The 17390-nt window shown below is 35.6% G+C and overlaps 2 protein-coding genes across 8 annotated transcripts in view; one reads left to right on the top strand and one right to left on the bottom strand.

The window, feature by feature from the left end:
• LOC141461156 (uncharacterized) overlaps positions 1–2049 on the bottom strand; it is a 30653-nt gene extending 28604 nt beyond the window's left edge. For 2 of the 7 annotated variants that reach the window (XM_074141917.1, XM_074141921.1), the window contains exons 1-2: positions 1853–2049; positions 1630–1787 (exon numbers count right to left, since the gene is read on the bottom strand). The gene's annotated coding sequence lies outside the window, so the exon portion shown is untranslated. The remainder of the gene's footprint in view (positions 1–1629; positions 1788–1852) is intronic. The other 5 variants (XM_074141916.1, XM_074141920.1, XR_012462634.1 and 2 more) reach the window with 4 other exon arrangements.
• Positions 1–17390, top strand: part of Grd (gamma-aminobutyric acid type A receptor subunit Grd) — a 198760-nt gene that overhangs the window by 74994 nt on the left and 106376 nt on the right. The window lies entirely within an intron of this gene.

Below are 17390 nucleotides of genomic sequence, written 5' to 3'. Positions count from 1 at the left end.
ACCCAACTAAATTAAGATTTCTTCATTTCGAATGCTTTAAAAGAAATTATATCAAGCGTCTGTAGAAATAGTTCCTTCCATTGTAAATTCTCTGGCAAGATTATCCACTCTGACATCATTGTATACATGACATTGAAGGAAAAATCAAGGTGTAATTAGTTTTTAAAAAAGGCTTTATTAAAAAACTACAAAGGTTGGTTACTGCCTTTATTCGAGCGAAACGTCTTTAGAAGTCTACAAAGAAGACCAGTAGGGACAGTCTAAAGTGAGTTACAGAATAAAGGTTAAGGTTCTAAATGGAAGGGTAAAATATAACTTTACGTTTGACATAAATATAATTCTTGCCAGGTAAAAGAGGTAGATTTAAAGGTATATACTTACTTTCCGTCACTCAGCTCCAAAATGATAAGCTGAAATAAAGTGGTTGGATTTCGGTAGATGTGCAGATGCTCATACAGAAATCAGAGGACTTTGCTTTTTTCAAAGGTATTTTAGGAAATATATAATAAATGAGGCTGCATAAAAAATAAGAATAAGGACGGTGATAGCTAGAAAGCCAAGAAGACTTGACCTGTAGCACTCAAGCATTGAAGTTGACTTCTAGTGGCGAAATTTGAGTGGCACAAATGTCTTGAAAACTTCTATAGTATTGGAATTGTAACACTAAAATGGTAACCGACTAAGGCGAATCAGTAACTTGAGAGTTTTGAAGTTGTCTCAATTAAGTAATAAAGGCTTTAAGAGGAACTTTGAAAGGCAGATGAATAAGTAATTGAGAATAATTTGAAAGCTCAAAATGACCAACAGTCTTCAGAGTGGTGTGAAGGTCAGGGGAAAACTGTTCTCAAAATTAAATTGAGAGCAACGAGTTAATGAAACGCAGTGAATGGGTAAAGCACTGACTAGTTGATAAAAGAAATGAACTTTGACAAAACATTTTACACAAAGCACATTTAATGAGAAATTAGCGAGTCTTAGAAGTGAGAAGAGCTGAAAGAAGGAATTATGTAGCCAATTATTGGGAATAGAAAAAAAAAATGTATTCAAAATCACGTACCAATCACCTGGCAATAGATGTTTTTAAAAATAGATTTATTAAAATATTTAGTTTCACGTAGATACTATAATATTCAAAAAATAAAACTAGAACATTTTACATCAAAAACGTTGTTATATTTGTTTTCATTTAAAATATATTTGAACACTAGCATGACTTTTTTCAATTTTCATAAATACTCACAGAAACCCAGTAAATTTAAATTTTCAACAAAAGTATTTAGAATAAACGCAACATGTGGCTTTGTGTTTGTTTTAAAGAAAATGAGCGAAAAATCTATTATTATAAGTAATATCTATAGATTTAACAATAAGAGTTTAAAATATAAAATGAGCTAAGAACACTAATTTCTTTAAGTGTCCTGCTTTATGTAAATGTTTCGTAATAGCGTAAGCATAAGGAAACTGTAAGCTATTAACTCACTTAAATATGCCCTTTATACCACAAGCAGTGAACGAGCAATCACTGACAATTAAAGAAGCACCAATTTTCTGTTAAGCTGGTGCAATAATTACAAATTTAATGAACTAATAGTATGTATTTTTGGAATATTTTTGTATAAGAAAAAAAACCTTGGAATCCTGATGGTTGATCTTCGTCTTGGCAATAATATTCCTGGGAGCGACAATATTACATCTTGCACTGATGAGTTAAACCATTATTAGCCTTCAGGATTATCCTATTGAGAATAAAGTTCACTTCACCAGATTTATTATATCAGTTCTTGACACTTTAAAATCGCATTATTAGTTTATAGCATAGTATATATTATTATTTAATGTGCTATACACTTACCTTCATTCATTATTCCAAATTATACTTCTCAATATTATGATGTACTGGTAATTAGATTCAACATAAGTCGTGAGGCAGAGAGGTTACACTAACCTATTCCACATTTATGAGTATTGGGCCAGTATTACGACTCCAAGTAGCAGTGGACTCCTTTCAATGCAATAATACACTTCATGCCATCTGTTGAGTAGACTGAGAAGGACTTTTGGGCTAATATTACACTAATAGATTAGCATATGGATAATGCAAACATGTTGATATCTCAGTTTCATATTTTTGTGGGTTGAGCCGCTGTTGCGTTGAGCGCCTCATATTTTTTACTTGGCTGCCCATAAAATAGAGAATTGTGAGAACCATGGTTTTTGCGTGGGAACTCCATGAGTGGTAGAGATACAATATGCCATTTGTGAAGTGGTTTTATTTTTATTTTTTCATTTTTAAAGCGAAATAAAATCTGTTTTTAGAATAACAAGAACCTGTGGCTTTTTTTTTTTACGCCTACTTTCCATCATAAAATAATTACTGAGAAAATAAGTGACTAGCTAAAATCCAGACTGACATTACACAAAAGAAAGATAAATCTATAATAAGTTTTTTAAGGCGGCATAGATTTAAAAAATTTAAGTAAAAAATTTCACACGAGTGCATTCATGTGTGAATGTTTTATTCTTTAAAGGAGTAATTAACTTTTATTCCATAATTAACTGTTAAAACAAGATTTAAAAAGAACTTGGCAGAGCTTAAACTATCAATCTAGAAGATCAGCATTAAAACGTCCCATTAAATGTTTTAAAAATTTTGCTTGACCAACTTTAAAAACTAATATGCTTTGGTTGCTTAACCAACGGGTGTAAGTGACCTAGTTGATTATTATAAGAATTCTAAACGCCATGCAGATACTTCCATTTTTTGACGATTTTAGACTGTGTAAGCTGCCCGCATTAATAACATTAGTTGTTATGGTCATCTCGTTTTAGCTAAGATGGGAAAATTAGTTTTTTCAGTTTTATAAACTTCTCTAAAGCCCTGATTTCCTATTCTGTTGGTCATATTTTTAAATGCGAATCGTTTTATATTTTTTATTTATTTTTAATTTTATATATATATTATATATTTATTTATTTTTATATATTTATTTATTTTACTTCTCGGAATCGTATGAAATGGTCAAAGAAATAATGAATATTTCTGTAAAAGCTGAAACATCTACCTCTTTGTTTCTGAGAGGAAATTAAACGGATGTCACATCAAGGTTACTTTTAAAACCTCTGGAATTAAAAATTCCTTGTCTTACAATGTTACTGTAGAATCAGTGATTTCTTTTATTTTTTTGCATTCAGAACTGGCTTTTAGGCAGGAAAAAATAGAGTTTTCTTTTAACAGAGCTAATAAAATCATTTCTTTTTAAAAAAAGCCAAAGCTTACTATTGTGTTACTGTTTCTAAATCCTATATTTTAGAATTTAATCTTGATACAGTCGAACCTCTCAATATCGGAGACTGGCGCGGGAAAGCAAAGTGGCCGCAGTTTGGAGGTGGCCGTTAGAAGGAGGTAGGCAAATTTACTAATGAAAAAATATGTTGTTTTTTCCCAAACATCTATTTAAAAATTGTTTATTTTATTAATAGATTTAAAAAAGTACATAATTGCATAATTATTTAGCTATATCATATGCATCAAATTTTTCTTAATTATCCAAATTTATCAAAATACTACATATTATTGACTTAATTAATAATTTTTATGATAATCATCACATTTATTTATAACAATAATAATTTATGGTAAAATTATCATCATACTAAAAAATAATATTTTATTTAAAACATTTCTTTGATAATTATCATCAAAAAAAATCATAAATACAAATAGCAATATAAATTTACATGGCATTTTTTATCCACATTTAACTTTTTTTTATTACTATTTGAACGGTAAATTTTTGCTAAACTTAATGGTCAGACGCACTTTTACTGTATCACTCCTCAGCATTGTAAAAATAATCACTAATTTTGTTTTGCAAGCCATTTTGTTTTTTCAACGCGTAGATTCCAATCTCGGTCCTTCAAAATATTGGTAATCTGCGATTTTCCAACTCCTTGTACATAATTAACTTTTTGTTAGAAATTATGCAAACTCACAGAATAATTGAATTTCTTAGAAAAATAGAACAAACCTTTCGGTAAGTTGACGATGGCTCGATTTGGTGTTTTCAAAATCTTTCAACACATTTATTTTCTCTTCTAGAGTTAACCACTTTCGTTTGAGAGACATATCGGAAAAAATAATATTACTCGTCCAAAGTAATATTGAAAAATGATTAAAATGGTACAAGATGTATGGAGCTTATATAGGAAACTTTAGGAAAAACCAGAAAAAAAACAAAAACTTGAGAGGGGATAATTACTTTGATCACCGCGTCAAACGCACTATTAATAATAAGGTGGTCGTTGGAGGGAGGTGAAACATATAATCCGTTCCCCAAAATCAATGCCAGCGGTCGCTATGTAGAGTGTCCGTTAGACGGAGGTTCTTTTATATAGAAAGTGTATAGGGGTAAAAACGGGGAAATCCAAAAACTGGTCCGTAAATGGAGATGGCCGCTAGTGAGAGGGTCCCTTTATGGGAGGCTCGACTGTATTTATACAGTCCATACAGACCAGATAAGTCGGAATTTTCATCTAAACAGAATCTGTGCTCCCGCCTCCGTTAATAATATTTACGTAACAAGCATTCCTCTAAAGTTGTAGATACTGAAAATCAGAACGATTCACAAAGTAATAAGTTTGTACCTTCTGCCCAATTTGATGATGACTTCTGCCAGACTCCTAATTACAATACTGGCTTCCTGCCAAATAAACACATTCATCTAATCAATTTTCTTGACAACTAGTTCTAGCATGTCTCTCAATTTTCACAAAGTTTACTTTTAACTAAATTTTTATTCTTTTCTATTCTTCGCTATTTGTTTTCTTTCATTTAACATAGCTGAATTTTTCTTTTAATAAGAATCGTTTTTTCTTAAGGTTTTTCCAATGTTTTTTTCCCCACTTTCTAAGTAACTATAAAAACATTTATATATTCCTAAAGTTTTAATGTAGATAATAAAACAATGCAATAAGTGAAGTGGCTTTAGAGAGAGAAGCCCTAACCAAACGCTTCATTTCTTCGTATAAAGAGTCATTTACTTGAGAAACAGTTAGTTGTTTAACTGAGTTTCACAATTCACTAATCAAACAACACTTAAAAAGCTTAAAATTAAAGCTTACTTAAAGCTTAAAATTTTCTCTTTCTATGAGCTTCTTACAGCTCAACTTTTCGGTGATGAATAGTGGCGTCTGTAAACTCGTAAGAGGACGCTGTCCGGAGGCCGGCATTTCAATGAAAAAAGCTCCAGGCGCCAATAACCTCAGATTAATTGATGTGCCTTAAATTTAAAACAAATAAGGAAGTAAAGTAAAAATTATTAGAATAATGTTAGAACTAATTGGCATCAATTGTTATATAAATAAATATTAATTATTAAACGTACAATTATTACAATGTGTTTTCCTTTCTAAGTATTCCTATTTCTTGTATATTTTTCTTTTTTAATTATATGTTTTTGGCAGTTAGCGTAGAATATTGTGTTAATCGAAATTCTGATCAATAACTTGTAAGTTCCTTATAAAGAAAGAAAGATTTTCTTTTACTAATTACACTGTTCTATTTTTCTTTGCACGTATTACTGGTTACAGAAGAGTTCGGAAAGAATTAGCTTAAAGTATTGTTTAACTAACTTAAAGACCCTCTTGGGTTTTCGGTATCCATTGTGGCAATAATCTTTGACAACATTTGGTCTACTAAATGTGAGAAAGCAAATTGGAATAGGAAAATAGAGGAGATAGGAACTGTATAATGTTCCACGTTAAGCACAAGTTCAGTAAAGAGTAATCTTAACGCAATAAATAATCAATGTAAGCATGTTTTGAATTTAAAGACTGCAAAAGATAATGCGTAAACATGAGCTGAAATACCAATGAAATAATTCTTCTTATCCACTGAACAGAAAATCAACTTTAATTATAGACTAAAAACTGAGTTACAACATATATGTAATCAAAAACAAAACCTGATACATTTCTCTTTCTTTTGACAAACAGAAAGTAAAATAAAAAGAAAACACATAAAAATATCTACTAGATTAAAAAACAAAAGTGACTTTTTTTACAAAGACTGAAAAAGATTTTAGCCCTCAGGCCCTAATAGTCCTGCTTCAGATCAGTTTCTTTTATCTTCTGACCTACCTTTTAATTAAATGGTTTTCTCTAGGTTTTCAGTGATCAACTTATTGATTTAACAAAATACACACTTTATTTTTAAGAGTTGTTTACTTTTAAAAATTCATTCTTTATATATATATATATATTTATATAAAATCAGAAATGACATACTCTATTTTCTTTCATTATGGTTATGTTTTTTTGATTTTGAATTCTGAATTAAGCTAGAAAAACTTTACTTACACAACTAATGCCTGCCACTAGTTACGTTAAATATTATGTGGGTTTGATTAAATAATAAAACTCGCTAAAGTTGTAAGTAATAACCTGATTTATTAACACATTACCTTTATTCACATTAACATTTACTAGCAACTAACGCTATTCATTACAGTCACCATTTACAACAGTCACAACAGTTTACTGTTACTTACTACGTAACGCCACAAAACTGTTCCCGACTGACCACTGGTCCGCACTGCACCGAATTGCACTAGTCTCTGCTACACAAACAAAGCTCTACTCACTAACTGACTAACCGCCTGACTAGCTACCACTGAAGCACTCCGCAACACTGACTCTCTCGAACTGTCACTTCCAAAGTGTCTCTCCAAACTAACGTCTCTCCAAGACTCACTCAAGACTAACTGATTAAAACTGATTAACAACTCTAATAACTCCTTAAAACTCTAAAAACTGACTTCTCCAGCTGTGTCTGTCTTCTTTTAACTGCGTGCCTCCCTCCAACTGGGACTGCCCTCCTCCAACTCTCTGAGCATAAGTTTCCACGCCCTCCTGACGTTCATTGGCTGGAGAAAACATACTGCCACCACCTCAGCTGGGGCCGCCCTCCTCCTACTCTCTGTCTCGCTCCTACCTGTCAATCACTGGCTGGGAAAACACATATGCCACCAACCCAACTGAGGCCTTTCTCTTAGCTGGCTTTTACACAGGGCACTAACTCCTTGAACAATCTAGCCCTTTCCTTTCTAGTTCAGGTAGCGACCGGCCCTTTTGTCTACACAGTGGTGGCCTGATACCGACTTTGGCCGCTTAACCCCTAGAACAATCTAGGCCTTTCTTCTCTGCCACAGGTAGATACCGCCCTTTTGTTTATGCAGTGGCGGCCTGTTACCGACTTTGGTCGCTCAACCCCTAGAACAATCTAGGCCTTTCTTCTCTGGCCAGGTCAACTTCGTTACAATATGTAACTTGCAATAACATTATTTAGGTGTTAAATGACATTAGATGAGCGGTAGAACGCTAAGACCACAAAGCAAAGATGTATTTCTAGATACAATATCCAACTTACTGGTAGACCGGAGATGATTCTTTATACAAGCAAATCAATCCGAAACGGTTCGAAGGATCACGGAACAGTTTGCATTGTGTCATACAATTCAATCACATTGGAAAAGACAAGAAAACTCTAATAATGAGCGCTTTATGATTTAAACGGTCGGCAGAAATGGTTTACTTTGTAGGTTTGTATTTCATTGTTTTCGCGTGTGCAAAAAAAGGGCACATTTTTGGATTAGAATCGTGAAAATGTTTATGATGTATAGAAAAGTGGATCGATCATATAGGACGGAAGGAATCGTTTTTGACAGTTGTTGGACAAGGTTGAGTCCCCCAGACACTTTCCAAATGCCGACAAACCCATATAGATTAGAAAACAGGACGGGACCGCAGCCACCAGAGGCTTATTGTGTCTTCCGCTTTTTGAGTCTAATAGTTGAAACCTCCACTTCAAAAAAGGTTGAGGACTTTCCCTACCAGTTGCTTCTGCGCTACAGTCTTCTTTGGTCTCAAACTTCTAACGCAACGCAATCGAACAACAAGTGAGAGGCCGTTTCCACCTCTTCCTGACATAATCTGTACAACGGTTCCGAGCTGATAAGTCCTACCTTGTGGAGGTGCTTTCTGAACCTGCCGTGCCCTGTGAAAAGGCCCTTTATCAGAGTAATCTGATTTCTATCCAAGCACAGAGTCTCTTTGGCTCTTTGCTTACACAGCCAAGGCATCATAGACTAGCTGTGTTTAACCCCAGTACATTTCATCCAGTTCTTTTCATGTGCTCTCCAGATCCAGTCTCTGAGAGCTACACGAACTGCACCCTTGGTGATACCCAGGACAGGTTCCGGACCAATGAAAGGAGTGTTGGCTCCATTCCTAGCCAGGTGATCGGCTGTTTCATTCCCCTTAATCCCCACATGGCCCAGCACCCATTCCAGCCTAACTTTATTGAGCCGAACCAGTTGTTCCAGAGCTCTTTTACATCCCCAAACCAGGGAAGAGGTATTAAGGGCCTTTAGTGAAGCTTGGCTGTCCGAAAAGGTGCAGATCTTCCTATTTCTAAGATCCATTCGCAGGTTTTCCTCAGCACAAGTTTTGATGGCAAAGATCTCGGCCTTAAAGTAGGTGGCATATCTCCCAATAGCTCTCTCAATGAGTATCTCAGGTTTAACCCCTTACACTCCAGCTCCGATCCCACAGGCCATCTTGGAGCTATCCGTGAACCACATGACTCCATCCAGTTCACCCTCCATCCAGTCCTTGATCTGAGGAACACCTGAAATGGAGCCTCGAAACTGTATCTAGGACAATGTGCCCAGCCATGCCTATAACCAGTAAAGAATCGGACCTTCTCTGTAATAAAAACCCATATAAAGGTTACTAAATATATTATAGCAAAAACAACTTTGCGATTCGATAAAAACCATCAATGCAGAAACATATTTTAAAGAAATCGACGAAACATTGCAGAAATTACGCTAACACCTTTTTTGAAAGCCTTTTCAAATAACTGGATTTGGTTATCGTCAGAACCTTCACCTCTAAAGACCAAACAAAAACGAGGAACTTATATTCTGAATGAAGAGATAAATTGGCTTTTATTTATTGTTGATGCTAATGGTGCTGTTTCAATTAGACTGAATGGTCTATTTTAAAGTATAATTGCCTATTCTCTTAACAGTTTTAATTCTTTAGATTTGGCAACTTTCAATATTTCTGCTCCTACTACAAACAAAAATAAAGGTTTGAAAATATTGAACAATTGATCAGTTTTCAGTTCAGTGACGTTGCTATTTTTCTCATACATCAAAAAAAGTTTCATCTGAAATTTAGGTCACGTAAGTGAGTTGTATATATCCGTTTCACTTTATAAACTTTGGCATTGTTTCTAAAGTTAACCTTCTCACACATCATTGCGTGGAGGTTTGCCAAATGTGTATAACATTTTCTTTACTTATCTATATACTTCGATTGGTACTGTCATATACCCATTAGTTAATATTAGGGACATTTTATGATCTTTATTTTTTATGAATTGGCCCGTACAATAAATTCTCGCATTTTTAAATAATAAAGCAACAATGAGAAGTGACGAGTACACTTGTAATCTTATTGATAGAATCTCAAGATACTTTTAATGTAGGAAATTGTGTTATTGTAACGCAAAAAGCTGTTTCTACAGGCTTCACTTATTGGAAATCCTCTTGGCGAAAAATTCTTATATTTTTTACTCACTTGAGGTTTTCTTATGCTGGTATTTGCTATTATTTGATAAGCGGTATGACAATAAAGATACGCAAAATCTACAAATTCAAATTTATTATGTACTAAAAAAAAAAGAAAATGGAAGAGATTTTCTTTCAGGAAAAATTTAATTAAAAGACGACGGTTTCTCATATTTATTTAGCTCGATTCAGTTTATGAAAACATCTGGTGTGTATACGCATTTCACTTTTTTCTTTTCCTTTTTTTTTAAAAGCTAACATGTAGCTTTTCTTGAATTTTTAGCATCATAATGATTTTTCCAGTAATAATATTGTAAAGGACGTTAAAGTACAATGCACAGAACTGTAATTTCAGCAGGAATCCTCAGTACCTCCTTCCTCAGAATTTGCCCTAAATTTTCCAGGCAATTTGGGCTCTCTAGTAGTTAATTGTACTGAGAAACCTAATCAGCTGAGGTGTTTTTCGAGTTTTTTTGCCTCATTATCCAATTTTATGTTTTATATTTTGTACAATTTTTGTAATTATTATGCAGGAGGTTATAGTATTCGTACTGGCATATGTGCATTGGTTATTTCGAGATATTTAAGATTTTGCGGTTCAATAAATTTAAAAATATTGGTAAATATTAATAGACATATTTTTTGTATTTTGTGGTGTTAGATAATGTAAGTTTATAATCCAATAGTGTTTATAGTGCTGGCTAAGAAAAATAAAGGTTTTATTATAACTAAATGGACTTGCCTCACTTTCAAAATTAATGAATTATTGTAATCGTTGATTTAAATGGATAATATTTCCGTTGTATCAGTCTTTTTTAACAATAAAAACAAAATACTAATCGATAGTCCAACTATCCTTCTTCTTTTTGAATCATTTTGGTCCGAATTGCCTTCGTATTCAGATTCTGATTCCACGATTCTTCTTTTATTACCGATTCTCATGGGTCTTATTTCTACAAACATAATAAAATTACTTGCAAATGAGGATTTCATAGTAATGGCGTTATTACCCAGAAAAGTATTTTTATTTTATATTTGTAACCTACCAAATTCACTTTCAGATGCATCAGAGTTATAATTACCGTTGTAATCGGTTTCAGCCATTTTTTCCTTTTTATAAAATAAACCACAATCCGTAATTAATTTTCAAATAATGAAACTTTTTTCGTACACCGAGCACAAAATAACACAACTTACTTGATAGCCGATAATATAAGTCGAATGTTATACAATTTACAGTTTTTCAGAGCCAATAGTACTAAAATTTCCGGATGTTGGTGTTATTATCGAAACACAAAATTAAGATGTACTTATTATTATTAAATAATAATAAATTTTATGAAATATTGTACAATCACCGATTACCAATATTAAAACTGTCCGGTAGGACAGTTGTATAAGGGTTGACCATCAAAAACTGCACGAAAAAGCGTAACGTTGAAAAACACCCAACTTTGACAATTTTTTTCTCTTTTTCTATAAAAGATAAAATTCCCAAATTTTCTTTAAAATAAAGGGCAAATCCTCCTTTATGACTGTAATTTTTTGCAACAACCCAGATCTAATAGGTTTTGAGAAAAAAGTTGCTGAAAATGAGCAAAAACGGCTTTTTCAAAAATTGTTGTTGTTCTTGTTCTTGTTGTTCTTCTTCTTCTTCTTGTTGTTGTTACCTTTTTTGTAAACAACGTAGCGCCTAAACGCGTGAACCGATTTTCATGAATGAGGTGTCATTCGATTCGGAATTTTATGTAGATGTGCCTTTTGGGGGTCTCGGCCCTGTACATTGAATGGGAGAGGAGTTAGCCCCCTTTATGTAAGGCCCCCTCCAAAATTATTATTACTAATTACTCTGTAAATCTTGGCCCGATTTTGATAAAATTTGGTAGGATGATAGGGTTAGGGCTCCCCTACCTAACAATAAAGCGACGATCTGCTCTTACACTTGTTAAGGGGAAGTATAGCAATCGTTTCAAATTATCGACACGTGAACCGATTTTCATGAATGAAGTGTCATTCGAATCGAAATTTTGTACAGATTTGTACTTTAAAAGTCTCGACGCTATGCCTCATAAGGAGGGGAGTTCGCCCCACCCAAATAAGGCCCTTTCTGAAACTATTATTACCAATATTTCTACAAAGCTTAGTCCGATTTTGATAAAATTTAGCACGAAGAAGTGATTAAAGCTCCTCTATGTGGCTGTGAAGTGCCATCATGCTCTTACACCTACTAAGAGGAAGTACTGCAATCGTTAAAATTATCAATGAGTGAACCGATTTACATCAATGAATTGTCGTTCGATTCAAAATCTTTGCCTTTTAGGGAGAAGTACTGTAATCGCAGTTTATTTTTCTTGCTCCTCTTAAAAGGAAGTACTGAAATCGCAGTTTAATTTTGCTATTTACGTACAAATACCTTCCTATTTTATTCAAAACGCTTTCTCAAAAAAATGGTTATTGAGGATGGTTTGGGGACCGTAACTATAATCATTCTTTAAAAAGATCTCTCCAGTGGTAGTTACGGTTCCGATTTAACACCTTATCAGGTTATAATGATAGAATACCTTATTCCAAATTTTAAAAAATCTGTAAAGCAGACGTAACTTTGCAAATAGACAAAAAGGAAAATCTATCCAAAAGGTACAAAAATCTCCTTAACAAAAACTTACAGTTTTAAAAGTTAAGTATAAGGGTTGATTAAACGCCAAAAGGTACACAAATCAGCAGTTCCCAACATTTCATTAATACTTCATTGATATAATTTAAGTAATTTTACTGCATTAACTTTTCCTTCACATTTTTTAGAATTTATTAGATGTCACAGACCCTTATGCTGGCCAGTTCATTCATAATATTTTTTTATTATAATTATGATAAAATGAGTGATGAATTATTCTGAGTAGTCACATATACATGCATGTTAAAGTAGAAAAAAACAAAGTTAGAGTCGGCCACTTTTTAAATTTCAATCACGGAGGATTCAAAACAATATTTCAGTCTTAAATTCGTCTTACCGAAATATTCGTGAGCACAAATAACATACATTTAATAACAAGTAGATTATTCAACAATATTTACTCATTTCTCAATTGTAATTTAATTTAGTCCCCCTAATTTTACTTATGGTAAAATACTGGAATAATTAGCTGTCCTAAAAATATGCATATCTTTATTTTCTTTATTTTATATTACATATATATAACATTGTGGGAAGAACACCTAGATTGAGAATGTAATTGAAGAAAACTATATTATTTGCGATAAAGCCAGATTATTTATTACTTATTATTACAAACGTTTGACTACAACATAAAATAACAATTACTTTAATCGAAGAATGAACTTAAACCAATGATTTTTATTTAAAAATAAAAATAAATGCATAAAATTATTGATGTAAAAAAAGTTTATGAATTTTTTAGCCTCTTATTTTTTTTATATTTTTTATAACGTTTTCTTTTTCACCTGTGATTAATAGTTTGATTATTATAGATAAATAGATATTACAGTCAATCTAAGTTAAATGGTGTGCTACTTGAGTAAATATTTTGTAGACGAAAATGGCCAGCATAAGGGTCTGTGACATCTAATAAATTCTAAAAAATGTGAAGGAAAAGTTAATGCAGTAAAATTACTTAAATTATATCAATGAAGTATTAATGAAATGTTGGGAACTGCTGATTTGTGTACCTTTTGGCGTTTAATCAACCCTTATACTTAACTTTTAAAACTGTAAGTTTTTGTTAAGGAGATCAAAGATAGATAGATAAGACATGATGTTAAACCATCACATTTGCTTCACCATACAGCAACCGGAGTTAAATTTTGCTGTACGGTTAAATAATTTTAACCTAAGATGGACTTGCACCATTTTCAAATTAAACATATTTACAATATTGTTAAGAGCTAAAACTTCCCTCTCCCAAATATTAGGATTCTGAATTTTTTTTGACTCTTTTCATCCATAATTACCATTATCTTCATTTTTTTCAAAAATGGACTTGCCCCACTTTCAAAATAAACGGCTCATACATATGTATTTATTTCATCTAATAAATAAAAGTCATTCATTCATTCATACAAAGAAACCAACTGTTTTTCGAGAAAATAACAAACTAATTGTAAAATCGAACTACTAAAGCTATGATTTTTTTCGTTTAACCATGCTGCTAGAACCACTGGCTGTGATTTCACATTTTTGATAATAAATAAGAGAAAACGCAAAACTCCAGCTGTTTATAGATAAAAGTGTAGTGAAATACACTACAGTAGCAGCGAGTGGTGGGGGCCTCTGTGGAGGGGGAAGGCCCCAACAAGCAGTGGAGCTAGCTAGAGAGTAGGAGTGAGTGAGTCAGCGCTGTGTGAGAGACAGGTGCGAGTGTAGACCGTCTCGCTTAGCTAAATTGATTTCTAAAGGGCCCTTTACTGGACTATCGCCATCCCTATTCAGGTGAAAGGAAGTACCGCAGGTGAGCTAGCTTTGTGTGGCGGTGTTGGTGTTCCCTTCCCCTCCCCTACACGGGGCATCGACGGCCTACTTGGTGGAAGACGGGGCGGCTCAGCTACAACTAACAATACAAGAGTGTGACCGGCTAAAACTCATATTTATGTTAATAGTAATTAGTATAAAGAAGATTGTATATAATTGTATTGAGTGTAAGTGTGTGTATATGTACCGTGTGTATGTGGGAGTACGCATGTGAGTGAGTGTGCTCGTGCGTATGTGTGTATATAGTATACTTAGCGTAGAGGAAGTTGTTTGATGTTTATTTTAAACAGTTACTTATTTTGGTGATATTTTCCTTTGAGAATCATAAGACAAAGATAGTTACTTTCTGTTATTATTTGTATTATTTCTATTACTTGTATTATTTCTGTTATTTGTAACGATAGGAAATATATCTTTTATTTTGTGAACCTAACTCTGTGATTAACCACCCCCTTTCCCATAACCTAACATAACATTGGTGTCAGGTGTGGGGTCAATTCAGATGCTATTTACTGGGGCGACAGTTCAAGTTAATTACTGATCATTCTGCGATTCAGTGGATGCTAAATCTGAGGGATCCGTCGGCACGTCTCACGAAGTGGGCACTGAAATTAATGGAGTATAATTATCAGGTAATCCACCGGCCTGGGGCACAACATAAAAACGCCGATGCTCTCAGTCGCTCCGTAGGAGGGGTGGACTCAAGTCCGGGAGAGTTTCCCACGGAAAGTGTATTGGCCCAGGAACAAGAGAAAGACGAATGGTGTCGCAATTTTGCCCTCTCCAGACCTAACCAAGTGCAGAAGGGGCCGAATGGGTTGTTGTATTTCACAGATGGGGAAAGCGACAGCGAGAAATGGCGAGTGGCAGTTCCCAAAGCATTAAGAGCCCACATCCTGTTTATGCTCCACGATACACCATGGTCCGGGCACCCGGGGATGGAAAGAACCTTTTCTAGAGTCCGTAGATGGTTCTATTGGCCAAACTTGCGTAGGGATGTAGAGAATTACTGCAGAAATTGTGTGCTATGTACGGAGCGAAAGACCCCCAGCGGATTAACGGCACCTTTAGGAGAGCCCTTCGAAGCAACATGTCCATTTGAGCAAGTGTCCTTAGACATTGTGGGCCCTCTCCCTCTAACCAAACAGGGCAATCGCTTTCTCTTGACATTCATCGATAACTTTAGCAGATACGCGGAGGCAGTGCCCTTAAGAGAGCAGAGCGCTGAGGCGACGGCACGAGCCTTTGTGCGGGAAATTGTACTCAGACATGGAACACCCAGAAGGCTTCTAACCGATCAAGGAACGAATTTTACGTCGGGGGTATTCAAAGCCATGTGCCGCATGCTCCAAATAAAGAAGCTGCAAACTACCGCTTATCACCCCCAATGTAACGGATTAGTAGAACGGTTTCATAGAACACTAATCGACGAAATCTCCTTCTTTGTGCGAAGGGATGGAAAGGATTGGGATCAGTGGTTGCCTTTTGCTCTGATGGCCTATAGGTCGACGCCGCATACATCTACCGGGTATAGCCCACATTTTCTGTTATATGGGAAGGAACTAGAAATTCCGTTTGAATGCCCCTTGGATTTGACCGTATACTCAGGCGGGGTAGAAGAATACGTTCGGGACTGGCAAAAGAGAATGGACATGGCATTGCAGAGTGCCTGGGCAACTATGAAAGACGCAAGGGAAAAGCGTGCCGAGTATTTTAATGCGGGAAAATCGTTAAGGGAATTCAACGTGGGACAACGTGTTTATTTGTTCGAGCCGGCCACCCCAGTCGGACATGCTAGGAAGTTTAGGAGACCATGGACGGGCCCACACACGGTAGTACATAGAAAATCTCCGTGGGACTACCAAATTTCCTTAAGGAAGGGGGGATTCGTCGTTGTCCACGCTAATCGCCTCAAAGCGGCAGCACCCGACGAGGATAACCCGGAAGGGAATGGGTGTAATTTGGAGGAACCTCATAATATTGGTGATCCGGTGGGCGAAAATGATATCGAAATAAACAGGGAGAATATGGCGGTCGGCGGGGGATCAGGGGACGAGGATGAGTTCCGCCAAATAACCATCGCGAGGGAACAACCCAGCGGGGCGGACACTGATGACATTGAAGCTAGGGCTGCACTGGACGAGGATACCGTGTGTCCGGACGTCTCAGATTGGGAGGTCCGCGATTTTCGGGATCAAACGTGGGCACCAGACCTGAATGAATCTGATACTCTTTTAATTCCGCGGTCACCATATGGGTTAAGAAATGCCGCAACGATACCGCCGGAGGTACGGATCAATGCAAGGCCGCGACGTCGCGGAGAGCGATCATCGGGGGCGGAAAGCTTGCACGGAGGGGAACTGGCCAGCCTTGCCGATGAGGGTGATACCAACTATTCCTCTTAGTAGAGAGCAACCCTTCCTTTTTATTCCGTCTGGCTGAAATGTAAATTTGAAATAGGTAGGCAAGAAAGAAATTTAGAGGAAGACTTGTACCAACAGTGGGAGGAATCAACACGCCCCGTAGGAGACCTGAAACAGAAGAGTATCCCCGGCGTCATCCGGAGAAGCACCGCTAAGAAGATTCGAGGGGAACATGTTTCACTTTTCTAAAAGGGGAAGTGATGTAGTGAAATACACTACAGTAGCAGCGAGTGGTGGGGGCCTCTGTGGAGGGGGAAGGCCCCAACAAGCAGTGGAGCTAGCTAGAGAGTAGGAGTGAGTGAGTCAGCGCTGTGTGAGAGACAGGTGCGAGTGTAGACCGTCTCGCTTAGCTAAATTGATTTCTAAAGGGCCCTTTACTGGACTATCGCCATCCCTATTCAGGTGAAAGGAAGTACCGCAGGTGAGCTAGCTTTGTGTGGCGGTATTGGTGTTCCCTTCCCCTCCCCTACACGGGGCATCGACGGCCTACTTGGTGGAAGACGGGGCGGCTCAGCTACAACTAACAATACAAGAGTGTGACCGGCTAAAACTCATATTTATGTTAATAGTAATTAGTATAAAGAAGATTGTATATAATTGTATTGAGTGTAAGTGTGTGTATATGTACCGTGTGTATGTGGGAGTACGCATGTGAGTGAGTGTGCTCGTGCGTATGTGTGTATATAGTATACTTAGCGTAGAGGAAGTTGTTTGATGTTTATTTTAAACAGTTACTTATTTTGGTGATATTTTCCTTTGAGAATCATAAGACAAAGATAGTTACTTTCTGTTATTATTTGTATTATTTCTATTACTTGTATTATTTCTGTTATTTGTAACGATAGG

Source organism: Rhodnius prolixus, unplaced genomic scaffold, assembly GCF_049639745.1.
Source record: "Rhodnius prolixus isolate KJV_2025 unplaced genomic scaffold, Rpr scaffold_6, whole genome shotgun sequence".
Classification (NCBI taxonomy): domain Eukaryota; kingdom Metazoa; phylum Arthropoda; class Insecta; order Hemiptera; family Reduviidae; genus Rhodnius; species Rhodnius prolixus.
The sequence above is the reverse complement of the archived record's forward strand: the minus strand, read 5'-3'. Positions and strand labels throughout refer to the sequence as shown.